The sequence below is a fragment of the Capra hircus genome, chromosome 18 (assembly GCF_001704415.2).
Source record: "Capra hircus breed San Clemente chromosome 18, ASM170441v1, whole genome shotgun sequence".
Taxonomy (NCBI): Eukaryota; Metazoa; Chordata; class Mammalia; order Artiodactyla; family Bovidae; genus Capra; species Capra hircus.
The window spans coordinates 43,765,185-43,791,537 of NC_030825.1; the positions used below are offsets into that span (position 1 = coordinate 43,765,185).

General features: G+C 48.7%; 1 pseudogene; it reads right to left on the reverse strand.

Moving 5' to 3' along the window:
- LOC102188436 lies at positions 249-1,499 on the reverse strand (annotated as a pseudogene).

Below are 26,353 nucleotides of genomic sequence, written 5' to 3' on the forward strand. Positions count from 1 at the left end.
TGAAAAAGTGCAGAGATGTATCGACGCTCTTTTACGTAAAAAGCTTTTCAGAAGTGCAAGGCAAAATCTGCAGGTTTTTTAGGGTAGTTTTTGGGCACATCCATTTCTTAAAGCAAGCTTCAGTATGAATTCCATTTTTTTCTTCATAACTCCTGTTTTAGTTAGTCTTTCTTTAAAAAAAAAAAAAAAAAAAAAGAATTCCTGGCAAGTGTGAAATAGGGCATCTACGGTCCCGAAAGGTGAGGTTTTCAGTTATGGCTTGCCTGTCCTGTTTTCATCCTTGCTGTCTTTGGTTTGGGGATGTCCTGGTTATTTGCATGGTATTCGAGTTCTGGAAGTAGAAGATGGCTTTGTTTAACCCTTCCTCCAGCGGGACCTCTGGCTCCCACCCCAGCATCAGCTTCACTTCCTTGATGTCTGGTTTCCTTCTCTGGGGGTCGTCCTGGGTTTCAGAAAGAAACTGAATTTTACTCCCACTGCCAACAGGGTTTTGATGAGCTGAGCAAATTCTAGGATGGTGTGTTCTTCCGGGTTCCCCAGGTTGACAGGGCTTCTGACGTTACTGTCCATGAGCGCCACGAGGTCGTGCACCAGGTCACTGACGTACTGGAAGGCCCTCGTCTGTGATCCGGATCTGTACACTGTGAGCGGTTCCCCCTGCAGCGCCTGCAGGATGAAGTTGCTGACGACCCGGCCATTGTTCATGTGCATTCGGGACCCGAAGGTGTTGAAGATCCTGGCTACGTGCACCTCCATGCCCTCCTGCTTCATGGAAACATAGCACATGATCTCTGTGACTCACTCCCTTCATTGTAGTAGGCTCAGGGTCCTATGGGATTCACGTGGCCCCTGTAATCCTCAGTTTGTGGGTGGACTTCAGGGTCTCCGTACACCTCTGAGGTGAAGGCCAGGAATAGACGAGCCCCAACTTGCTTTGCCAGCCCCAGCATGTTCAGTGTCCCGAAGGTGTTGGTCTTTAGAGTCTTGATGGGGTTGTACATGTAATTGGGAGGAGAGGCAGGAGAGGCCAGGTGGTAGATCTGATCCACTTCAACGTACAGCTGCTCCAACATATCATGGTTGATCAGCTCAAAGTTCGTGTGGCCAATCCAATGCTCCATGTTCCCTTCCTGCCCATGAAGAAGTTGTCCACCACGGTCACTTCGTGACCATCCATCATGAGCTTGTCCGTGAGGTGAGAACCCACAAAGCCCATGCCCCCAGTTACCAAAATTCTTTTACAGTTCTTTTCTGATAAAAATTTTACTGGCGAGTATTTCTGGGTGAAGCTCTTTTCCAAATCCCTGATTTTCTCCCTTAGTGGTTCAATGATCTCGTCAAGTCTGCTCTCAATTCTGAGCTCCCCATTTTCCTGAATGGACCTCATGGTAATCAAGTTGTCCCAAACAGAGGCCACATAGGTGAGCAGTGTGAAGCAGCAGCTTCATCCTCCTGCAGCTGACAGGGGATGCGAGGCGAAGCAGCCGCTGGCTCAGCATCCCAGGCCCTGTGCTGTGGCCCCAGACGGTACAGATTTTACAGATGGAAAAAACTGATGTTGCTGGGGGAAAGGGCTCAAACAAAAAGTCTGGATACAAAGACAAGAGGTCCAACCCCCAACCCAGGGCTCTCCGGGCTGTTACTCACTGCAGTCTGGCTATATCCATTTCCGTCTCTAAATTGCCCCAGAACCCAAGGAGGAACAATGCCATCTGGCCTCTGAGAGTTTGGGGAAAACTCTCTTTAGCACTGGATGCCTAGTGGCACTGGGCTTTCTTTGAGCTGAGTAATAATCGATGTTTCCTGCCACGGTTGCCTCAAGGCGTATAAGCCAGGGCCAGCTGCAGGCCCAGGGCTGCACACCATTTGATTGCTTCGGAAGGGGGGTAAATGTAAACGGTGCTGTGCTTAGTCACTCAGTCGTGTCCGACTCTTTGCAACCCTATGGACTGTAGCCCACCAAGCTCCTCCATCCATGGAATTCTCCAGGAAAGAATATTGGAGAGGGTCGTCATGTCCTTCAGGGGATCTTCCTGACCCAGGGATCGAACCCAGGTTTCCTGCATTGCAGGCGGATTTTTTACCATCTGAGCCACAAGGGAAGCCCATGTAAATGGTGGTTCTCCTTAAAAAGTGTCCCTTAAAACTTCCCTAGCAGTCCAGTGGTTCAGAAGTCACCTTGAAATGTAGGGGACACAGGTTTGACCCCTGGACGGGCAACTAAGATCCCACCTGCTGAGAGGCAACTAAACCAGTGCCCCAGAACTACTGGACCTGTGTGCCACAACTGGAGAGAAGCCCAGGCAACCCCCACAGAGAGCCTTCAAGCTGCAATGAAGACTCAGTGCAGCCAAAAATAAATAAATATGACTATTCTTAAAAAAAAAAATGTTAAAGCATCCTAAGAAGTTTAGAGCCTGATGTGTAGATTTCAGCTTCTCCCACTTTCTACAAGCTCTGTTCCAATTAATCGTAATGGTCTTAGTATCCGTACAGATTAACACAGAATAAAGCAATCCTTGTGAAGTCTCATTGAACCACCACAAAAGAAACTGACCAAAGGGGATGATCGGGGCTTGGCCAAGTAAATCCGGAGGGTAGGACCTCTGGTTATTATAGAGTGTTCCTGAGTCCCAGGCTCTGGAAGCACTATTTGTGAGGGAGTCGTTTTTCAGTTTTCAAAATGAGACTTTCATCTGTCAGGGGAATTGCAAACTACCAACTCCACCAAGGAGGTTTTCTAAATTCAGAGAGCTCCCGTTGGAAGCACAGCACCAGTTACCACATCCCAAACTCTGAAGAGCTATGAACTTCATCCGTGAACAACGATCAGTGCAGCCAGGCCAGGAGGTGGCGCTACTGAGGAAAATAGGATCTTGACCATCCTCCCACTCACTCCAGTCCTATGGCCAGTTCCCTCGGGGCCACAAAAACGAAGATTTTCAACAGCATCCATCCCTCTGCCCTATCACCTTCCCTCCCCCACCCCAGCCACACCTCCTTCTTCTAGAAGGTATAACTTTATTGGAAAGGTCCACTGATGGAGCCAAAGAGCTCAAACAAAACAGGGCCAAGGATCCAAGTGGGGGATGACTCAGACACACATGACCAGTATTGGCTCAAATGATGTGTCCAGTGGAGCCTTTTACTAAAAGGAGCTCACCATGGCGCCACAGGCAGACCCTCAGCCGTGGCCAGGCTCATGGGCACCATGATATGACAGAAATGAAAGTAAATTATATCACTTGTCATCATTAAGAAAAATTTTCATCTCCGTTCTTCATTCGAAAAGCACTATATTTAATGAATGAGTACTGAGTCATGACATGTAAATGACTGAAATATTGGAATTATACTAAGGTCAACTAACGTATTTTTAAACCATGAAATTAAGGGATCTATCCATGCCTGTCGACAGTGCCGCTCTCAGTGACTATGATCTCTGCAAGGCTGCCCCTGGACACTGGGGAATGGTGGACAGTTCTACAAGACGTGGACCAGCTTCTGTGGAAACTCTCCTGTGATCAGATTAAAGAAATCTCGCTGACCTGTTTGCCCAGGTTCTGCAAGCCTCGGAACACTAGACATATCTAACGAAGGCATGGCTGGTCTTGTGCAAGTCAAGCCACATTCCAAAGAGCATCTTATACATTTTTATCACTCGTTGGAGAGGGAACAGTGGCTCCTGTGGTTCTTCCAAAATGGTGGCCCCCACAAGCTGTGCATCAGGGCAGCAGCTCTTTGTCAGCTGCATTAATCTCCTCTAATTTTCTCTAAGAAAGTTAAGATGCCTCAACATCCAAACCCTGCAAAAATGTTGGTAAAAGATGGCAGAGAAAAGATAAAAGATGCTAAGGTCCAGCAGGAAACCTGAGATGAGAAAAGTTATGGTGAGGAACTATCTTTCCAGGACCAGACACTTTCAAGCTAAAGTGGGTATGTTTTCATTTTTGCACCCTGCAGCCATCTTCAGTGTTTTGGTAAAGTAATACTCCAAACTTCTTTTGATGAAGGACTCCTTTCCATTCTCGGTCACGAAGCTTGGGTGGGATTTACCCTGGATGCAGCACTTAATTTGGACACTAAGTGCCCTAAGTCCATCAACATGTGACTCTATCCTGACCACAGGAAGTAATGACCTAGTTCTGGCTATGTAGTTGATGAGTATGCATAGATACAAAGCTTTTGATGTCAGAAACATTTGAATTCATGAAAGGAAGTGTTTAGAGCTGTTGGGAGGGAGAGATATTATTGCACTGATGAGGAAGCCCATGCCAAGAGACCCCTTGGTGAGATCCCATAATCTGCTGGATCAAACCTTACCTGAAGCAGAACTGATTTGGAATTTTTTGTTTACAAAAACCAAAACATTTTCCTTTTTGTTTAATTTGGCATAAAGTGGGTGATTTTCTTGACAAGCCATATTCCCATAATGTGAAAGTTTCTTTCTAGAATCCTGTGTCCTAGAGTGCAGAGAGACTTTCAGACCCCTCCCTTTAACAGCTAAACATGATTGGACACCGAGCAAGCATTCCACAAGAGCCGATAACACCACCAAAGAAAGGCAGCTGTGCTAGTACCAAGGACAAGGAGCCCATGGTTTTCCCAAGAGCTGGTGGCAAGGACCGATGGCCATTCAGGACTAACCATTCACCCCTAACTGTTTGTGGTTGACCTCTATTCTTGTTCATCAAATCTCAGGCCATCCCAGGCTATAACATTTGGAAATGCTATTGCCTTGAACTGTCCAAATCCATTGCTGATTAAAGCTTCTACCAACCAAGTGTATTAGCTTCTCTGAAATTCTGCTGGAAGCATATGAGGAAGAAACATGTTCAAATGCCCCCACTCAAGTTTTTCATTAAGGGATTGCATAGCTTTCTCTGAATGTGGTCACAGGCTATGAGGCCACCACAGTCTTGTGTGAAGCTAGACTTGCAAAAAGAGGGAGGAGAAAGATGTGTTCGAGAAGCCCGAGTCTTCAGCTGAGACTGCAGCCTGGAGGCGGAAAAGAGAGGCAGAGGCAGACTGCACTGTTGTTCTCTGATTCCAGCACTCAGATCAGGATACAAACTCGGAATTTCAAGCTCTGCCTGCGTAGAAAGGACCTTACATGGCATTTACTCTGACTCCTCCCCAAGCTTTCCTCCAAGTGGTCACATAGCCTGTGCTGAACACCTCTGGTGATGAGAACTCACTCCCCAAGTCCTCTGGAGGCAATACCGTTTGGGGTTGATGCACCCTGTTCTGGGTACATTGCCACCTGTCTGAAGTTCTCAGTCCTCTGAGCTGCTCAGCACTCGTGGCCTCCTCTTCCTCTGGAAGCTCTTCAAACACAGAAAGTGAGAACTTATGGTTCCCAATGTGTGTATATTCTGAGCTGAATATTTCCTATTCCCTCCTCACATAACCCTGGTCCTATGTATCTAAGCCTGTCCCAGTCTTTACTGACCACAATAATTTTCAGTGTGATCTGATCAGCACAGTAGGACAGAGCCCCTTCTCATCACCTCCAATGTTCTTTATACTCTACTCCTGTTAATACAACCACAAATGCAGTGTGGTTGGAGAGACATACAGCAAGGTCAGACCAACAGAATTCCCTTCCTCATTTTTCAACGAAGGTAACATACGTCCTTCTGTTATATTTCAAAGCGTTGCCAGTGACTATAAAACCCCGTTCCTTGCTGTATTCTACTTTTATACCATCCACCGTCCCCAGCATCTTGGGCCGGTGAGGGAGTGCGTGGCAAGGTGAGGGCACACCAGCATCCAGGCAGCGGGGGCAGGGGAGTCTTTTCTCAGCTTCTGAGATGAGTGTGTAAGGAAAAGTGAAGGCCACCAAACTGAACCTGATCCATGCAGGCCACCCACTGGTAACTGTCACCCAGCTATTTCGCTGCCTCTAGTCACATGGTGGGTGACAGCCACGGACACTGATGGATTCTGACCCGGACTAGAAGTCTGGTTTCTAAAGAAGAGAGAGAGGAAAGGCAGAGGAGACAACGAAGTTAGTGCCCAGCGTGAGGGGAAGGGAATGGGAAGAGGGGGTGGCTCTGACAGCTCAAGCTGAGGAGGAAAATTAGAAAAGAAAGCCAGCTTCACCACCATATGTGGCCAGGACAGCTGGAAGAAATATCGCCCGACCCGAGTCCCTGGCCAGGATTGTGATACATGCCTGCGTACGGCTATCAATAACCCTGCATGATTAATGCTAATGATTTATGTTAATTTTGCCATAAGCTTTTTGTGTGCCAGTGTTGAACTTAAGGATGTCAAATCATTCCTTAGGAGGTTGTTAGAGATTTTTAAAAACAAAGTCTAAAATCTGACGCCTGACATTCCATAGATCACGGCCCCAACCGCCTCAACATACTCTGGGAGACGAGGGTCACCATCCCCTGTGTAATTGCCTTTTTTCAGCAATAAGACCTTGGAAAAGGATTCCGCATCCTAAGAAGGATGGCTCCTCAGGGCCTCCAGGTTGCCCCTTTTTCGAGCAGGGAGTATGGATTTCAGGGGCTTCCCAGGTGGCCCTAGGGATAAAGAACGTGCCTGCCAATGTAGGAGACCTAAGAGACACGGGTTCAACCCTTGGGTGGGGAAGGTCCCCTGGAGGAGGACATGGCAGTGCACTCCAGTATTCTTGCCTGGAGAATCCCACGGACAGAGGAGCCTGGAGGGCTACAGTCCATAGTGTAGCAGAGTGGGACACCACTGAAGCAACTTAGTACACGCACATGGATTTCAGAGCTAAGAAGGCAAAGTCCATCCCTGGTTCCCCAGCTGCTGTCCATGCACCACCATTCACTTGGGAAGCCAAGCAGGCAGACAGGCCCAGGGGACCTCCTCGCAGGTGGCAGCCACTGAGCAGTCAGCGTCAGCGGGGCAGGGGGCATGCCCAGCCCATGTTGCAGGAATGCTGGGAGTGCAAATACGGTAACACCGTGGAAGCACTTTGTTCTCTGTGACCTTCCCCCAGCACACCATGTCGTGCTGTCTCCAAGGATGCTCTGAGTTCCATTTGCTTCCCTGGGACCCAGGAGTGGGGGCTGGAGGTGCGGGCAGATGTGGCCCTGCAGGTGTCACCTGCCCGCCTCCCTCTGTCTATCCATCACTCATTGATCCAGGTCCCTTTGGTACCTCCGCTTTTCACTCCCAGACATTAGGAACACTCTGGGAGTGTGGCCGGCCCTGGACAAAATGAACAAGAAAGGTGGGGGCAACTCGAACCTCTCAGGCCTGGAAACTTAGCCCTTGAGACTGAACTGCAGAGCATAACGCCCAGGAGTGAGAAAGCTGCCAAAGGAATCCACAAGAGAGTGCCAATGCCAGGCTGGCGCAGAGCCACTGGACATGACAACCGTCCAGCAGCACCGTTTCCATGGTCCGGGGGCTCTGACCTTACACAGTGCCCTGTCTGCCCGAACTCGTCTGTGAAATCTTAGCCCCCTCCCCAGCCCCTGCCCCACCAAGACTGGCACCACTCACTCTCTGTAGCCCCACCTCCAGCCATCAGCGTTCCCCCAAGGGCCCATCCACAGCTCAGGGGACAGTAGCTTCTTCCACCTGGAAACCAGTTACTCCATCAGTGGCTGCCCTGCCTTCAAAATAAAACCCTTCACATTCTCCCCTATTAGAGCCACAATCCAAGCCAGGGCCCAGCTAAACCCCATGCTGTGGGGGAAAATAATTCTTTGGTGTGAGGGAGAGTAAAGTCCAGATCCTTTCTGTCCCCCCTACCATCCTCTCTTGCTAGAAAGTCATTATCTATAGCTTAAAAGCAACAATTTCTATGTGGATTTGTACCAAAAAAGGAAATACTCTCTCTGCTTTCCTGGCTTCCCGTGAAGGGGCTCCACTAAACCAGCTTGGTCTGGGCTGGACGGGGAACACCTGTCACAATGTATGGACCACGCCATTTATCAAATAATCTGCTCCAAGAACAGATAGGCACTATCAGCAATCTGGTATTGATCTGAACAGGCCCCTGCTATTGTTCATCCCTGCATCCCGAATGGCAGCAGGAATTAATGAAAGAAACAAAACAATGCATACCAATCACTCAGCCCAACTTTGTTTGCTGCGCTCATTAAGTTGCGCCAAGTTTCCTGAAAGCTTGCTTGGGGAGCGGTGGTCCCAGGAGGCCAACCCTTTGGACTCCCCAGCTGACTTCTCCTTCTTTCCATCAGCCATGGAGCTGTTGGGTGTTGATGCTCCCGACTGAAATCTATGGAAGTGGTCATGCTAATGGCATGAGAATCCCACGTGGGTGCAGAAGCAGCTCTTCAGGGTCTGGGCAGAGATGGCCTTTCTCTGACTGTCCTGTGCGGTTGTGTTCAAGCTGCCCTTGTCCAACATGGAGGATGTTTGCCTTCCAGGAGCAACGACTCAAACTGGGGACAACACCCACGGGGCAGGCTGGGCACCAAGGTGGGAAAAGAGGTCAAAATTCAGCCCCTCCACTAAGGGAAGACTGTTAAGAGAGATGCCCATCAAGCCTCATCTCTGTCTCCTCAACACACAGAGGCTCTCCTGCCTCACCATCACTGCATCCGCACTGGAGCAGCCTTCAAGGCTCAGCTTAAATGGCACCTCCTGAAGCCTTCCCCAATCCCTCCAGTCAGACCTGATCTCTCCCTCTGCTCAGCATTCATCATGCTTTCCTTGAGCTGTAACAAATAGTAAACTTTGTGTCTCATCCATCCAACAAATTCAGAAGGAGTAGGGAGCCAGGCAAAACAAGCACATCATTGTGAGTCCTGCCTTCGGAAGGCTGGGGACAGATGCAGTCATCTCTGCAGCACTGTGTAGTGCCCAACATTACCAACAACTGGATGGAAAGGTAGATGGATGGATGAATGGACTGATGGATGGAGCGACTGATGGATGCGTGGACAGACTGATGGATGGTCAGGTTGATGGGTGGATGGATGGACAGACAGGTGGGTGGATGGATGAAGTGAGGCTTCAGGATGACGGGTAGATGGAGGGATGCATCTGAGCCAAGTAAGACAAGAACTCCGGTGTACCAGTCCCTTGGCAAGAGCCCAGAGTGATGGCATCCTGGTGATGACCAGCACTGTGGATTTCACTATTTTTCTCAAAGTATCTGCTCACATTCTACCCATAGAGCCTGGGAGCTTTCTTTCCCTGATGGAGCAAAGAGACTGAGGCTCAGAGAGGATGAGTAATTTGCCTTGGATCACACAGAGTCAGGCTTCAGACAGCAGATCTCCTAAAAGGAAAGAAACTTGCTCAATGGTCAATAGCATACTCCTAATCCTCTCTGACTCCCCAGTCAGGAAGTCTCCAAGGCCAAGGTGAGACCCAACCACCACCCCAGACCAGCTAAGCCAGCAACTGCTACACCTCAGCACACCACATTCCTGTTCCCCTCGAAGGGCTCCTACAGGGCTGGTTTGACTTCCAGGGTGGCGGGGTTTGGGGAGCTGTCTGTGTGTCCCTCAGGCAGTAAACATGACAGCCTTCCCTCTTCAGAGGCCTCATGCTGTTAAAGAAGCCTCACGAGAAAAACCACCAAGAAGCGAGGTTTCTGCGCAGCTCCAGGCTTATCAGGAACAGCGGTTCACCCCGGATTCAGAAGATGAAGCTAAAACACTCTGTGCTGCTGACCAAGGCCTCGCTCAGCTGAACAGAGCCTCTGGGGGTGGCAAGAGACAGCTTCAGTCTGGAAAAGCTCCAACCAAGGGGTCCAGCCAGGCCAGCCAGGCATGCGACATGCACGTCTCCGAGGACAGACAGCGAGGCTCCACCCAGGCAGGGCACGGGAAGGTCGATCCAGGTGTGGGGGCCCTTCCCCCTTCACCCCTGTCCTGAGACTCCCTACGGCGTCACCTGGACATGGGACCCTCCTCAAGGGCCACGTCACATGTCTGCAGAGCAGGGAGGGAAGGGCGGCAACAGCTCCTGCTTCCAGCTAAGGAAGACAAGTGTGGATGATGAGGCTGGCCGAGCACTTGGAGGGGAAGAGATCGGAAAGTGGAGGGAATCAGAGAGTGACAGGAAAACAAAGCAAGCCCTGTTTCCTGTCCTTAGGGACCCCAGCATAGAGCAGGAAAGGAGAGCCGAAAGATGGCACAGTCAAGCAAAGCCAGAAGCCGAACCGCAGGTCCACGCTCAGAAGCATCTTTTCTTCTGGAATTCCAGGGATGTCAGAATGCTAGGTAAGATTCCCCAAACCCCTCCTTCCTAAACCTCCAAATATCTCGTGAGGGAGGATCAGAAGGCAGAGCAGGGGCCTCGCAAGAGAGGGTGCCACACACGCACAGAAACGGAGAATGGTGTTTGGGGAAAAGACGATGACCGTTTCCAAGGAGTCCCACAACACTCCCAGGATGCATGCGTGGGAAGGGCCGTGGCATGAGGTCCAGACTCGGGGGACATATCCCGTGTCTCAGGGCATCGGGGCTCTCGCCGCCAGGACCCTCTCTGAGTCCACCTCTAAGGCAGTGGGAGCTGGCAAGGGGAGAGCCTACAGCCCGAGTGCCGCTCAGTGCTCCGGAGAAAGACAGTGGGCCAGGCCCCATGCTGTCATCAGCGGCTGAGGGCCGCTACCATCAGCATATCCTGGCCACGCAGCCACTTATGTCAGCCGTGGAAGCAGAGGCCCTGGAGACGGGACAGGCCACCGTGCTCCGGGACTCCACCCGGACGCTGCAGGCTCATCGTTGGATTCTCCTATCCATCGGCCCAGCTGACAGCTCTGTCGGCCCCGCTGCCCGCACGCGCAGGGCCAGCCCCTCCGGCATCCACATGGGCCCCTAGGACAGGAGCCGCTGTCCCTGCAGCCTGCCACCCGGACACCCTGGGCCTCGGTCCAGCTGCCCTCTCGCTCCAGGTCAATTGCAAAAAAGCTGGCAGAGCAGCAGAGTCGGACTTGGCGGCACCCGAGAGGCGGTGCTGGTGGCCCTGAGGCTGGCTGGGTGAGCCTGGAGCCGCTGTGCCCGCACATTACAGCTGTCTCTCTCTGTAACAGGATATTGCTTTTCAGCTGGGTTCTGTTTGCTGCCTGCAGCCCGGTGAACCAAGCAGGATACTGCTCAGTGGGATCTTCTCAGGACCTTGAACACCACCCGCCCGCCTCTCCACAGGCAGACATCACCTCTCACCTTGGAAATGAGCTGCCCCTTGTTCCACGCACCCACCCTAGAAAGGCCAATCTCTCTCACCCTCCCTTCTCTTTCCTCGCTTTCTAAAGCCAGCAGCGCATCAGCACGTGCCTTCCCAGGAAAGTAGCTGCTTATACTGATGTAGAGCCTAAGGTGAGACACTGAATAGGCAAGAAAAATTTTCAAAGCTCTGGCTCCTGCCCTTAAGGACCTACGATATAGTTGGGGGAGAAAGCCACAGGCTCACATGGTCAGACAAGGACAAGAACCCATACCACAGACCCAGTCCCAGAAGCATCCCATCAGAGGTTCCAGGGATACACAGAATGTCAGGTGAGATGCCCCCAAATCTCCCCTCCCTGAATTTCCAAATATCTCTCACCCCGGGCTCACCCAGGCTCTGACCATTCCCCACCCCCACCACCAAGCCTGGGTCTGGGAAGCCACTGTTTGGCAGGATGTTGCCACAGAACTAGACTCTGCAGCTGGAGGCCAGGGAGGTGCCCAGGTGGACCTGCTCATCGCTCCTCGTGGCCCTGCTGTCATGGGAATCCCCCCAACCTTAGCAACTCGGACATTTCCTACTGCTCAACCCCAGACTGCTCCAAAGCTACAGGAACCCACTCAAGGCAGGTTAGATGAGACGCTGTCCAGACGATATTATCCCCATACCCTGCTGCGAGACCAAGACTAGGGCAGCACAGCAAGTACCAGACGCGGGAGACGTCAGAGAGTGGAAAGCCACAAGCCCGTGGTCCAGCATGGTTTGACAGCAATTATTTTTTTCACTTTACCCAACACTTTAAATTCAAAAGGTGGTAACTTTTGTAACATCTGGGCCATCACTTCTATGTAAACTATGGAACACCTGAGGATCCTGGGTCACATTCCCACCTGGCAACATGGACTGGAGTAACGCTGGCCCTTCCAGCCCATTCCACGGGTGTCAGCCTCCCACCTGGCCCTGGCAAGTGTCTGGTTTGCAGTCCTGGGGCAGGTGTTGGCCATAGATCTCAGCACAGTGAGGAGGACGAAGTTGGCCATAGTGATCCCCACTGTTGCATCACCCTAAAAAATGTGACCTTGGAGAGACAGTTCTCTTTCCAATGAGGTCCTTCTGGGCCTGGCCAGATCATCCTGGACCCAAACTTTGCTGGTTGGGGGAGTAAATTTTTTTCAGAGAGACAAGGCCAGGACTTTGTGAGGCCTTCTGAAATGAGGCTGGCATCCTGGCTCCCGGGGTATTAACGGCAAGTGGGTCCTCAGCTGGTAGCTCTTTCTGGAGGCAGGCAGGCCTGCTTTAAATGCAGGGAGAGCTTGTGATTGACTGCCGAGATCCAGTAAACAAAGAAGGTTAAAAAAATAAAGCCGGGCTTCCTGTCTGCCCTTTGCACACTAACAGCCACTGTTTGCCCAGGTTCCACGTGAGTAACACGGGTGCACTGATTTCTATTACACAGAACATTAATAAGAGAAGGCACTGACCCTCGATTTCCGAGAACCAGGTAAATGACGGGGAGGGAAAGGGGCAGAGAAATGGTAGGCAGTTTACACTCCACGACTTGAAGGGGAATGCGTTGCCTATAAAGATGACGGGTGTTGTAGCACGGAGGAAAAAAACATAATTTTTCATTGATGTACGGCAGCAGGGCTGGAAGGAACACAAATAGTACAGTAGATCCATTAAATAGATGACAAGAAACAGTGTTCACATGCACTGACTAAACTGTTTTTGATTCTTTAGTACCAACATGCAGAATGATCCTTACATTATGTTGCCAGGGAAAAACCTTAAAATGCATTTATTTCATAATGTAACTTTCTTGTATTATCATAATAGAGCCATAACGGTTGTTGCAAACACTATGGGGTCTTAAAAAAAAAAAAACACCTAAGGAGAGTTATGAAATTGGAAATTTTTTTAAAAGGGAGAAATTTGGAGCATCTCCAAGATTACAGCTGCCAGTGGCGATGGGGAGAGTGGCCGTGATAGCTCATCTTCGGCCTCTCCTTCTGGCCATCCAAGCTCTGGACTCAGCTCCGCCTGTCACAGCCAAACAGGACAGGGAGATCATGGGAAAGAAAAGCGGAAGACACAGAGCCATCCGCGTGCAGTTACTCGGTGAGAAGGGGGATTTGCAGGGAGGTGCGACAATCACTCTTGACTCTTCCATCTCCACCTCCACACGCTTCCCTCCTACTCGTCCACTACCTCTGGCCCTGCAGCCTGCATATCCTATACGGACAATGGGTACAAAAGTGACTCTTCCGTAGCATATGCTAAGCACAGGGCCTGGACACGTGTTTGGTGTTCAATGGATGGTTATTAGCATCAGGATTATTCCTTGTCTTCCACACTCTGACCAGCATGATGGGAGCCCACACCCATGGAAATCAGTGGTAGTCAGGGTCTGAACGAGTCCATCCCAGATTGGAACCTTGGTTCTGCTACATTCTCAGGACCTCGAACATGAAAGTTATCCTTACGGCTATTATAGCCAATACACCTGTTCCAGGTACCATGCTCAAGTGTGTGGCGTGTCCAGCCCCTCCTGCAGGGACCCCACCTGCAGGGACCCCACCTGCAGCGGGTGCAGGCGATCAGGGAGCAGAAGCATAAACTAAGGGTCAGAGGTAAAGGAGGAAAATAAGGGAATCCTGTCTAAGAGGCAGCGTCACGAGACCTGGGATTAAACAGACACATGAGGTGAAGACCTTCTGGCGAAATGAGCAGGTCGACGAAGATGTCTTGTACAGGTGGGGAGTGTGTTTGTCTGGAGCAGCCAGAGCCCAGCCTAGAAGCTGGGCAGAGAAAGGCTGGTTTAGCAGTGGGGAGAGACTGATTCTAAAGCCATGCTTCTGGTCACTCCCACGGCTGCCATGATGGAATGGAAATGGCAGGTGGGACCAGAAAGAAGAGACAAGATGATTTGTTTTCTTCCTTGGATGCCTGGGTGGTTGGTATAAATGTGGGGAAGAAGAGCCAGTTTGGGGGAGGTGATAAGGTCAGGAAGATAGGAGATGAAACGGAGGATGATGGCCGTGGAAGTCCAACAGTCGGTTTTTCAAGGGAATCAGTGAAAATACAAAGGGGTCAGTAATAGCAGGAATCCACATTCACTGAGGATCTGGGTCCAACCAGTATGGGGGTGCCCACCATGCATCCAACATCTCATCTTGGCCTCACCCCAGTCAGGCAGCACAGTGCCAGCCCCGCTTCCTGACCAGGAGGCCCCGGCTCAGAAAAGGTAGGTAAGTCATCCCACTGCACAGGGGGTTGGTTATGGAGCTTGAATTCAAACCCAGATATCACAGGCTCCAAAGCTCACTCTCTTAACCGGGACAGTTTCTTTGCCATCTCAGCTTTCTGTGTGCAGCGGGGAGAGAGGTGAAGACTCCCCCTGCCAGTGCAGGAGACGTGGGTTCGACCCCTGATCTAGGAAGACCCCACATGCTGTGGAGTAACTAGGCTCCTGCACCACAACTATTGAGCCTGCACTCTAGAGCCAGCAACTGCAGCTACAGAAGCCTGTGTACCCTACAGCTCATGCTCTGCGGCAAGAGAAGCCCACACAGGGCAACTAGAGAGCAGCCCCATCTCGCCTGCCACGAGAGAAAGCCTGTGTGTAGCAACGATGACCCAACACAGTAAAAAACTAACTAATTCATTAAACCATCTTTAAAAAAGTAAAAAAGATGCAGATTCTCCCTGAGAAGAGGGATCACCTTCTGCAGAAGTAGCTTATTGGCTTTCTTTCCAGCCCAACAGCACATAGGAGAAGGGACAGGCTCTGGGCAAATATGTCTTGATTCGGGTGGGGGGCAGGAGCCGGGGCAGAGCAGAGGGTATCCTTGGAGTCCTGAGGTGGGAGGGCAGCCCATGGGATTTCAGGGTTGCAGAGGCTATTTCCCTATAGTGCCCACCCAGATTCTACAAATCTTTGCTGAGGTCCTACTGTGTGTCATGCCCTGTGCTGTAGGTAATGAAGTGGTCGTTAACAACATAGATATGCTATCTACACAGGGTTCAGTGCAGGCAAGACACTGATGGAAGGTTGTCTGACCCCGTAAGTTATGGACTCAGTCATGTCCTGGCCACAGAATTCCATGCCTTTCCAGGGACGGGAGCCTCTGTGCTGTGCTGTGCTAAGAGGCCTCCATCGTATCCAACTCTTTATGACCCCATGGACTGTATCCCACCAGGTTCCTCTGTCCATGGGAGTCTCCAGGCAAGAAAACTGGAGTGGGTTGCCATGCCCTCTTCCAGGGGATCTTCCTGACCCAGGGATCGAACCCGCATCTTTCATGTCTCCTGCACTGCAGGCGGGTTCTTTACCACTACCGCCACCTGGGAAGCTTCTGAAGCCGCTCTACCTGACAGCCTCTCTCTTTCACCAGACTTCACAGAAGCTGCCAATTACTCCTCCACATTTCAATGCAATCAGATCACCTAACTTGGTATAAAAGGGAATCACAACAGGCCTTCAGCAGTGTAGGTAAAATTATTCATAACCCGCATAACTGCTGTGGTTTGGCTCTGGTGCTTCAAAAAGGTAACTTCCACACCAGTTTTCAAGCCCCGAATTTCTGTTGGCTGCCTGTAGAGATACAGAGACTTCATTGCCAATCCACAGTCCAAAGAGGAGAAAATGTTTGTGCCCTGTTTTGGTTTTTCTTTTTCTTTTTTTTGATTTTCCAATGAACATGGTTTGCACTGAATATCTATGTCTATATCTATATATAGCTTTGCACTGTTTCTTGGTGCCATATGAGTGGTAAACGCCTCAGAACATCATCGCAGGAAATCCAGCAAGCAGCCAGACCAAAGCTGGAGAGTCAGCCATGTGACTTCTTGTTATCTGTCCAGAAGCCACTGTAAATTCACTACAAAAAGCAAGCTCCTTGCTCCCAGGAGGAGAAGTGTCGCCGAAAGAAAGTCAGGAGGATGTGGCTTTATTTAATTGAGAGCTAAATATCTTCGGGATTGCTCTCTCCTAAGGAAGGGCACTTTGCTGTACAAGCATGTCAATGCCTCCTTGGTGGTCTGTCCCCTGATTTAGCCCAGCTCCCCACTCTGAATTATAGGTTCCTCTTTGGTTTGCAGAGACACTACCTGCCAAGGCAGTATTTGGGTTTCCAACACCATTCCCTATACCCTCGAGCTCCTCATGCCCACTTCTCCCCCTCAATCAGATACTCAGAGGCCCCCACTCGGAGTCACAGAGACTCGCAACGTATTAAGATGGCAATATCATCTTATTGGCTATTAACACAAATGTGCCAATAAACATAGTGCATAAAAATTATACATATTCCCTTGGAGTCCATAATCCTGAACTGCTATGGCTAATGCAGAACACACTTCCCAAAAGTAGTGCTGGAAGTCACAATGTACAAATTGAATTTTAAATAAATTTCCTGAAACAACACCAATGGCTCCAGCCACCCGAGCTATACATATTTGCTAAAAATAAAATACAGAGTAGTCATGCCCATCCCAGCTCCTAAGGGATGGGGCTGGTGGGCATGTATGTTACTGCTTTGCCCGTTGTTTTGGGGGAGTCTCACTACGCATGCATTTGGGTGCAATTATTAAAACAACCCAATAAATTCCCCTTAAGGGTCTCCCCTAATTATCAGGTATCATCAAGTTCCAAAGAAGTCAGCTTGTCTTCACCTCACTCTCCATCACAGAAGGAGATGCTAATTGCATTATCGCCTTGCCAACACCCTCAGAAATGCCGCAGTGATCGCTAGCCGTCTACCACAGAGTCAGAGTTGGCCCAAATTCTGAACCAAACAGTGAAGTCATTCCCAATCCCACTGTCTGCAAACACGAAAAATACAAGACAGTCACCATAGAAAAGGGGGCTGTGGGGTACTTAAAAACAGACCTGCCCCCATACAACTGGGGGTGGGCAACACTCCACGATATGTCCAGCTGGTTGGGCTCTGGGATCCAACACTCACACACCCATACCCAGGCACACACATGGGCAAAACAGTGGAAAACTGAAGCGCCCCAAGCCTGGTCATTTCACTCACCCACCCCCAGCCCCAACGCTCTCTGAGTCCTTGACCGATTTGGTAGTCCAAGGAAGAAAATCACAGCGAAGCTGAGTTGTCTTGTTGAAGGTTTATCAGCATGCCTTCTTTCTTAGATAAGTAAGTGCTCATAGACTCTTTTACATGTTATTTGCAGCAGAGACCAAAACCAAAAATAGTTTGCCCTTATTCACTCAACTTATTTCTTTAAACGCATGAAGTGAGATTGTGATTTTCCTAGGTGTATTTCCCTTGACTCATTCAACCAGGTATCCAACTATCAAAATCCTTCAGTTCTTCAAGTCCCATCTCAAACCCCAACCTTTCTCGGCCCCATGAGAACAGAGAAGGTTAGCTGTTGAACTTTATACTATAGAGTCCTTTCCTTTGAAAGAGTTCTTGAGGAGAGCCCAGTGCTCAAGGGAAAAAAAGGGGACTGGTGCAGATGACCAGATGATTCTCAGTAGAAAAAATATACATATTCAGTAGACAGATGAAAACGCATTTTATCCCCATCATAAGAGAAATTCCAATTCTAAGTAGTTTCATCTATCAAACAGGCAGCTTTGTAAAGATCATCTCCTGTTTGGAAAGGAAGCCTGCCACTCTTCCGCGTGGTTCAGAGGACAAATCTTCCCTGGAGATAAATTCTTCAAATTAAAGGGGCCTCACCTTAGAGGACTTCTTCACCATAGAGGAATCCACCGTAAAGTAAAAGCAGAGATGCGCCCCATGGTTTATGTTCAAGTATATTTGTCACAACTGCACTGGTAAGGGCAAAAAGTTAGAAACAACTCTGCGTGTGTGTGTGTGTGTGTGTGTGCATGCATATATGCGCATGTCTGACTCTTTGCGACCCCATGGACTGTAGCCCGCCAGACTCCTCTGTCCCTGGAATTTTCCAGACCAAACTACTGGCGCAGGTTGCCATTTCCTTCTCCAGGGGATCTTCCAGACCCAGGAATGGAACCTGCGTCTTTTTCATCTCCTGCGTTGGCAGGCAGATTCTTTACCAATTGAGCCACCAGGGAATGTTTCCCAAAAGGGAAACGGTTAAATAAAATGGTACAAAACCATAAAATGCAATTCTGTTAATTCTTTTTTTTTTTAATTGGAGTATAGTTGCCTTACAATATTGTGTTAGTTTCTCCTGTACAACTAAGTGAATCGGTTGTAAGTATACCTATGCTCCCTCTCTCTCGAGCCTGCCTCCCAGCCCCACCCCCATCCCACCCTTCTAGGTCGTCACAGAGCACCAAGCTGAGCTCCTTGTGCTAGACAGCAGCTTCCCATTAGCCATTTTACACATGGTGGTGTATATATTGTCAATTCCAATCTCCTAATTCATTCCTCTACCCTCTTCCCCTCCCGTGGCCACGTGTCTGCTCCCTGCACCTGCCTCTCTATTCCTGCCCTACAAATACGTTCATCTATACCATTTTTCTAAGGTTCCTAAAATTTAAAGAAAAAAGTTTGTGAACACCATTAAGTACATGGGAAATGTATACAGTATGTTAAGGGGGAAAAGTGAGACATAAAAACGGTATAGTATAGTAGAAACCCAGTTTGGGAAAAAAAAAAAAATAATAATACATCTAAATGCTCATGGGCCTGTGAAGAAATCCATAAAAATTTTAACCATGTTCATCTCTGGGTAGTGGGCATTACAGGAAATTTTTATTTACTTCTGGAAACTTCTCTGTATTTTCATATGTTGACAAATAAATGTACACTCCTCCTCTATTCAGAAAGCAATGACTTGCTTTTGCTCTTAACATTCACTGAGCCCCCTATGGCACTTGCTGTTGGAGAGGCTGACAGCAAATTGCCCATTGTGACCCCACTTCTGGGGGAACTCACTCTGACTTCTCCTCCAGACTTGGTCTCCCCCAGGAGGATTCAGTCCTCCTCCTCTCTTGCTCTTGACCCAAGGTCCATGGGCTCAGTTCCTTATTGCTGTTGTTTGCCTCCAATCTGACCACTTAGCCTGTACCAAAAATTCCCAGACAAGCTGCCTTGCTTTCCTGGGGCAGGCACCCAACACCCACACACACTGTCCACAAGAAAAAAACAGTCAGCCTCAGCTGGGCTGTCCTGGTCCTCCTGTGTGGTGTCCCATGGACCACAGTGGTCTTGTCCACCGAGAGCCAAAGGAGGCAGCCATGGCTTTGACAGGTACCCTTCGGTTTGTCACACTCTCAATCACATTTAACCATGAGCCCAGTGTTCAACCACATCTAACCATGAACCATGAACTCAAGGCTGGAACTCCCATCAGAAGGGCCTTCCAGGTGATCTGCTCATGGAAGGAGCGGGAACCGGAAGGAAACAGGCAGAGACAGTGGACAGGTGGAAGTAGGAGGTCCGAGAAACTCTCCTTGGTCCTGCTGGAAAATTGGCTGCTGTGCACTCAGGATGTGCACAGGCTTCATCCTGGGAGTTTCCCAATATGCACTTGTCATAACATAGAGTGGGGATGCTGCTGCTACGTGCTGTCCCATCAGTGAGACTCTATCCTGGGTAGCCTAGAAATGGAGAGGAGAATCTGCTGGTCCCTTGGTCAGGGTCTCAAACCTTCTGTGGCCCTCGTGGCCTCATTGTGCCACCAAATGATTATGATTCTAGAGATAAGCAGAGATATAGCAATCTACCCCATCACTAGAGTCAAACAGGCTATGCCAGACTCCGGGTCATTCTCTAATGCAGTGCCTTCCCAGCAGGCTAGCAAGGAAATTGTAGCTTTTTTCTAATTTGACTTTGTATAGCACATTGACTTTCAACCCTACCTCCCGAGTACATGAGGATGGGCCATAGCGTTCTGTCCTAAAGTATCCACTTTCCCATCCTGCCTGGCCTCTGGAATGACTCTCAGAGCCCTGGATACCATGCCCCTCCCTCACACCCTCCCTCCCCCTCCCGTGGCCAGCAGTGGGACAGCAGTTTTTCACGATGGCAGCACAGCCCTGCACCATGCATAGCAGGGTCCTGCCACCAGAGCCATTACTGGCCAGAGATGGGAGGGGCCACCGTAGAAGGGAGAGAAACAGATGACCTTTCCACCCTCTGATGAATGTGCTTGTTACATACTAAACACTCAGCAGCCAGAAGCTCCTCCCCAGACAGCTTTCAAAATGGCAATTTTAGCCCTGGGAGCTTCCAGAGGGGCACAGGTTCAGGCCAGGCTCTCTCTCTGGCTGGTTTGTAGAGGCAAATCTGTCACCCATTCTGACCCACAAAATGTCAAGGAGACTGGTCCATGCAGGTGAGTTCCGGTTAATGGCCTCCTCCAGTCCTAAAGGAGCATGGATGGCAGGTACAGGACCGCTCTGTTCTCCCCAAGGAGCCAGGTGTTAAGGAAAGTGTTAGTCACTCAGTTGTGTCTGACTCTTTGCAACCCCATGAATACAGCCCAACAGGCTCCTCTGTCCATGAAATTCTCCAGGCAAGAATACTGGAGTGGCTTGCCATTTCCTTCTCCAGGGGATCTTCCCAACCCAGGGATCAAACCTGGGTCTTGGGCATTACAGGCAGATTTTTGTACCATCTGAGCCACCAGGGAACCCCAAGACTTCTGACCTAAGAACCAGGAGATAACAGATCACCTCCGATAGGTTGTGATCGATCACTCATGGGAATGCCTGTCTCACCAAGCTTTCAGAGGAAGCTCACCTGGGACAGGGTTATCGGCATCCAAGGTGAGACAGCAACAGGGTTTCACTCCATCCCAGCAATTTCTGACGAGATACTGCTGCCTTTCAACTGTCTCCACCAACAGGGTCAGCCCTGCTCCCTGGCCTCCACTGAAGTTAGCCTGACACACTGGGAGCCTCGAAACAAATTAAATGAGGCGAGGAGGCCATGCGGCGAACATTCCATTATGGACCCTCTGCTCCCTTCCACAAGTGACTCACACAATCACTTTTAGGAGGTGAGGCATCTTATTGAATCAACACTTAATCTCCGTGCCTTGTCTTGGAGGAGGGGGGAGGGACGGTGGGTGCATTATCCCTGATCCTTCTCTTTTCTGAGACCCTCACTGGAGACAGTCTGCTGGTGGTGGGGGCGGGGAGAATTGCGGGGAACCTTGACCCTGTTCCAGGTAAGAGTCTGATTTACAGTTCGTTGTGCTTTCTAACGAATAATTTTTATATAATAATTCCACCAGTGAGCACCAAACCTTCTTCTTGGGAATGCAATTAAGGGAAAAATTAGCAATAAATTGTTTTCAGTACTTAACCCAGCTCCAAATTTATGGTTGCTGCAATTTATTGTTTCAGAGGCCTGAAAAATGGCAATGAATTTTGTCCCATTGGCTGTCATTCACCCTCGAAACGGAAATGTAAATAAAAAACCGTTCAGGGCCTTGGGTTTTCCGGCTCCTTACAAACCTCAAAACCTTAAGCCCCTCCAGCCAGTTCCCACGACGGATCCCCCAGCTTTAGAAACAGAGCGATAGCTCCCGGTCTGCAGGCAGGCGGCTTCTCTCCTGCGGCCCCGCGCGCCGCCCCATGCAGGACGCACGGCGCAGAATGAGTGTAAATGAGAAAACACTAACTTCGCTCCTGACGGCGATGCAGGATGTATCCGTTTACCCTATAAATAAGCACTGATCACCTCCATTTTATTGAACTCATTTTCCAGGCAAGCAGAGACCACAAGATTCTTCAGCACATTTTCTCTTTACACCCTCTAGGACGGCTGCTAGTGTCAACTCCGACAGATTTATAGCCCATTCATTCATGGGAACAAAAACCCTGCCACGGCTGGTCATGGGACACGCAATAGCAGTTAGTTCAGAAGATAACAGCGGCAATACCTCACCTCTCCATTCAGGACTACAGAGCCGGCACCACTTTGGAGGTAATAAATGCTTCTTCTTGGGCGATTGGAGTCGTAATCCAGAAATCGCTGTGGTGGGCCTCCCCCCACCCCCGGCTCCGCCTCCAGCAGAACCAGCTTGTCCCCACTCTACCCCAGCCTTAACTCCAGCCCCGCGTCTGCCCCACAAGGGACTGGCAAGGGGCTGACGGCAGCGCCTTGTGGAACCAAAAAGGACACTCAGCCTCTTGCTTCCAGTCCGCTGGACATGGGCTGTGGCTATTCTGTAGGACTCAAGCAATGCTGCAAAGCGGAGAAGGCTGACTGCTTACTCGTGGTGAGTGGCAACGCAAGCATGCACATTTACTCCAGGGCCAGATGCCCTCTGCGGCCCCCAGCCTGGGCGCACATTACCTCCCTTTATCCTCTCTCAAGTGGCAAATAAGAAGGACCAAGGGCCCACACTTTCTTAACAGACCCAACAGCGGCCAAGGGTGCTCTCAGGTGGAGCCCATGAACCCAATGAAGAATCAAAGGCAGGTTGGGTCTGACCTTAGAAATGGGTCAGAAACATCAGAGCTGGGGCGCAAGCGCAGTCCCCACAACAGGACGAAGCCGGTCTGACTAGTTCACGTCTGTCCCCAGAGCCTGAAACGAGCCAGGCACAAAGCAAACAGAAAACAAGCATATGTTGAATAAACCATTTTTTTTTTCAAGTGAACAATCTGGAAAAGAATAAAGACAAATGAGGAATCTGAAGCTTAAGGGAAGGACAAAGAAGCAACAACTATGGTTAAGCATTCTGTCTCATTTTGAAGTCAGCTTCAACCACTTCCAAGCCTCAGTTTACTTATCTGTAAAAATGGGGGTATTAACTATACCTAATTCAGAGTATTATTGTTAGAATTAAATGATATATAAAAATATATTAAATGATACATAATGCATGAATATACAATAAATTATCATAAATGTTTATATACATAGGTATGTATATAAAGGGCTTCCCAGGTGGCGCTAGTGGTAAAGAACCCACTTGCCAACACAGGAGACTTAAAGAGACATGGGCCCGATCCCTGAGTCAGGAAAACCCCCTGGAGGAGAGCATGACAACCCACTCTACTATTCTTGCCTGGAGAATCCCATGGACAGAGAAGCGTGACAGGTGGCAGGCTACAGTCCATAGGGTCACAGAGTCAGACATGACTGAAGTGACTTAGCACAGCACAGCAGATATGTTATCAAATAAGTTCAGTTCAGTTCAGTCGCTCAGTCGTGTCCGACTCTTTGCGACCCCATGAATCGCAGCACACCAGGCCTCCCTGTCCATCACCAACTCCTGGAGTTCAGTCAGACTCACGTCCATCGAGTCAGTGATGCCATCCAGCCATCTCATCAAATAAGTTAAATTAGTATAATTGGAGAAACAAAAGATTCACACAAGACAATATAAGATCAATAGAAGACAGAAGATCATCAAGCATCAGATGAGGCTTCCAGGCTCATGCCTTCAGGTTTTGAAACCTCCCACAGGACACCCCTCCGTACTCCGTGGCCTGTTTTCTTTAGAGATGTGTTGTTTGTGGCTGTTATTCTAGGGTTCTGACAGTTAAAGAAAGTAAGAAACTGTTAGCTGCTCAGTCGTGTCTTTTTGTGACCCTATACACTGTAGCCCACCAGGCCCCTCTGTCCATGGAATTCTCCAGGCAAGAATACTGGAGTGGGTTGCCGTTTCCTTCTCCAGGGAATCTTCCCAACCCAGGGACTGAACCGGGCTCTCCTGCGTTGCAGATAATTAAACACCAAAGCAAGAACCTAATAGTCTTCCCTCAGGGATCCACCCACCTTCACCCATGGGTCACCCTCCTTGGAATCCAGGTGAGAGAGGAGTGTGAAGAGCCAGCGGGTCCAGGGCAGGTCATTGAGATGGAAGTTGAGAGCTTCCAGAATATAGAAAGTGCCAGAGAGAGAAACCAAGGTTAAGCTCTGAAGGAAAATGCAAAATTCAGGGGGCAGGGGAGCTCATGAAAAAGCATAGAAAATGACACTGGGCGTCAGTTGCTGTAAGTACATTCTTTGCTAATCAATCAGCTTTTATTGTGACGCCTCCAGCTCAGCTCATAACGCAGGGAAGCAGCCTCGGCAGCAGTTTAAAATGTTTCCAGTTTAATAATCCCTGCTAATTGAAAGCAGCTCAGAAACAGGGGTAAGGTTGGGGGTTGGGGACACTCTAGCACAGTTGATGGTAACAGAGCTGTTCCTACAGGGCGCAAAATAACCTTTGATGCTGGAGGGAAAACCTGCTTCCCCAGCCCTAAACAACTAATTCCTACAACTGTCTGCTTTGGCGCTGGATCCTTCTTGTGTTTTAATTGTGTAACGTTATGGCCGCGAATTGTTGTGAAAGCTTTTATCTATGGAAAATTAACCACCCCCTGCTGCAAAAACTAAATATTTTTTTTCTTCAAAAGAGAATTACATTCATTTTTATAATTGTTCTTTCCTTTCAAATCACCTAATATGACAAATGCTGGGTGACATTATAGTTCATCTGCTAAAGAGTGCCTTTATGAGTTGAGGCTTCGATGCTTTAATGGAGAAATTGCCTGATTTAAGTAAATCATGTCACCTTCACCCTTGCAATCATATTTGTTGCTGACGTCTGCTGACCTAACCTGCAGAGCAAAAACAAAAACCCATTTACATTTCCCGGCTGAGATATTTGGTTCACATGATGTACAAATAGGTCATAATGAAGAGTGATTTTAGCACACGGCAAAGGTACAATTTAAGGATACTTTTGACAGTTTTTACACATACAAAATTATTCGGTGTTGTAATTTAAACGATAAAAGACAGACTTTTAGCACAAAAAGCCTCTAATTCCTCAGCCCAGGTCTCTTTGACTTCCGTGGCAGAGCTACATTTGAGGATGCAGGTACAGCAAAGAGATGTCATCTGTTTGATGTGCCAAGAATCAGCTGGGTCCCTCCCTCTTCCCTTGGGTACACGCAAATCTATCCTAGAACATGGATTCGGGTACCCAGATCTTGATACCTGGTCCTGCTCTCCATGACACCCATTCTCCCCTTCATACAGCAAGGAATCCATACTTATTTGTTCAGTGAATGAATGAGTATCCAAAATTTGGAAAACAAACTTTAAAAACATCAAGCACTATGCAAGTGTAAATGCAAGTGTGCATTTCTCTAATGACGGAGATTAACAAACATCACAGGAAGCAGACACTCTCATCACTCAGACCTTGTCCTCCTTGAAACTGCTTCTCCTCAGCAAATGTTTATTCAGCCAGTTTTGTGCACAGGGGTAGGGAGAGACATTCCCCTCATTTTCTCTCTGCTTCTTCTCAACCCAGTGGAAGTCTCTGTGTATTAAAAATATAATCACATCCTTTACTTTTCTTCGAAGGAAACCAAGCTTTTAAGTGCGCTTCTTGAAATCTAGAAGAGGCTAGAGATCTTATCAGGCAGCAAAGTATAGTTCCTTTAGTAACAAAATTTACAAAGTAAAAGCCCTTCAGTCGTGTCCGACAGTCCATGGAATTCTTCAGGCCAGAATACTGGACTGGGTTGCCTTTCCCTTCTCCAAGGGATCTTCCCAACCCAGGGATCAAACCCAGGTCTCCTGCATTGCAGGCAGGTTCTTTACCAGCTGAGCCACAAGGGAAGCCCAAGAATACTGGAGTGGGTAGCCTATTCCTTCTCCAGCCAATCTTCCCAACTCAGGAATTGAACCGGGGTCTCCTGCATTGCAGGTGGTTTCTTTACCTACTGAGCTATCAGGGAAGCCCAACAAAATTTAAAAGCTATATGTAAACCTATTTGGTTAAATTTTTTGTTTTGCTGAAATAAACTATATATTTAGCTGAGTTTTGCCATATAGTAGCAGTCTATCTAAAAGACACTATAAAATTATAAGGCATTACAAGTGTTATGTTGCTCTAAACAAGGAGACTTTGAGCTTATAATCAGTGCCTCTAAAATAGTAGTCATGCTTCTTTCTCAAACTTCCATCTACCACCACCACTACCCAAGATGATTTGGGGGGAGGGGGGGACAGTGTTTTTTTTTTAATTTTTAATTTATTAATTAAATCTTTTAATTTCTAAAGAAATTAGGAATAAAGAATTTTTAAAGTTTTTAATTCTTTTAATTTTAATTTTTAAAAATTTGGGATATTTACATTTTATCCTTAATCAAGGACTAGGCTTAGAGAAGTAAATTTCTTTCTTGGAATAACAGATTTATTTCTCCAGAAAATGATACTGGCACCACATCATGTGTGAGCAGTTAGAGCTCTACTTACAATCACGGTAGGAGGTGGGCTGGCTGGGCCAA